We start from the raw sequence: 1,471 nt of genomic DNA on the forward strand, positions 1-1,471 counted from the left end.
CATATCTTGTTTTGGAGGAACCAGGGAATCAGCCCTAGGAATTTGAGCATGTTATATGTGTACTTTAACACTGAGATGCATCCCCCAGTCCCTTCTAATAGGCCTTCTAAATTGCTTTTAGTTATTTGTATCCACCTAGCTGGGAGTTTTAAGTTTTCTTTGTTCACGGAAGTGCTCATATGCTCATTGGGTATTTTTCCTTCTTCATAAATTCCATAAATTCACACTTATGTGTGAATTTGAGAAGAGTTGGGTGGTTAAAAGGGGCTTTCTCCCTGAGAGTGCAGGATAGGGAAGGATGCTTTGACTAATGTCAGAGGCCAGCCCTTTTAGTTCTTTTCTTTGGCTGGCAGCAAGCTTGAAGCTTCAAAAATTAATCTGGTCCACAGCAGGATCTCCTGTGACCCATATCAGAGTTTAGTGACTTTCCCAAACTGTCTACTGTTTGTTAGGTTATGTGCATANATATTTCAAAAGAACTTAATAATGCTTATTTTTATAGTTTGGATACTTTCATTTCCTAGGGTAAACCTAAGATCAACTCTTCCTGTGCTGGTTTTCTTTGACATGAAATTGTGAGATATTAGTGAGTATGAGTTACTGATGTTTTTTCCAGAGGATTTGAGTTTACTTCCCAGCACCCACAAAGGGTGATTCTGCCTGTAAGTATAGTTCTAGAGGACCTGACACCTCTTCTGGCCTCTTCAGGTATTGCAAGCACAAACCCATACAACATAAACCCACACACAGGGAGAGTTGGCTCAATGTTTAAGAGCACTGGCGGCTTTCTTAGAGGATCTGGGTTGGATTTTCAGCACCCACATGATGGCTTGCAACAATCTGTAAATCCAATTGCAGGGGCTATGACGCTGACGCCTTCTTCGAGTTTTTATGGGTGATATGAGGCAGACGAGGCATAGGTGGCCAAAATGCCTTTATATATAAAACTAAAATTAAAATAAAATAAACATAAAAATTTTAAATATTCAAATAAATCTGAAAAATTGTGAATGTTAAAAAGTGGTTCAATTCTAAATTTGGAACTTCTGGAACAATTTAACGTTCATCCTCTCCATTATTTGGGTAAAAGTGGTGGGAAGTAGTGGCTATTTCTGAGGCTAGCCAACCTCTTCTAATCTTAAAATTGAAATAGGGAAAAATCAAGTGTGTTTGGTGTAATATGGCATTAAACTTGACTATATTTTGGATGTAAAAGGAAGTCAAAGGCATTTCTAAAATTAGTCATTTTCCTGAATAACACAGAGGACCATTACTAATATGCAAATTTCATTAGGCAGAATCACAAGAGTCCCTAAGAGATCTGAATATGTCATGACTCACATTCAGTGAAATCCTACTTATAAATCCATTTCCCAGAATGAACAATTTATCTGTTAGCATACTGAGGAATCGAATATTGCTGCCTGCTGGAGACGTTGACAATGAAACTAGACATGTCATGCCGAATTCG

This window comes from Mus caroli, chromosome 9, assembly GCF_900094665.2.
Source record: "Mus caroli chromosome 9, CAROLI_EIJ_v1.1, whole genome shotgun sequence".
In the NCBI taxonomy this organism is placed as follows: Eukaryota; Metazoa; Chordata; class Mammalia; order Rodentia; family Muridae; genus Mus; species Mus caroli.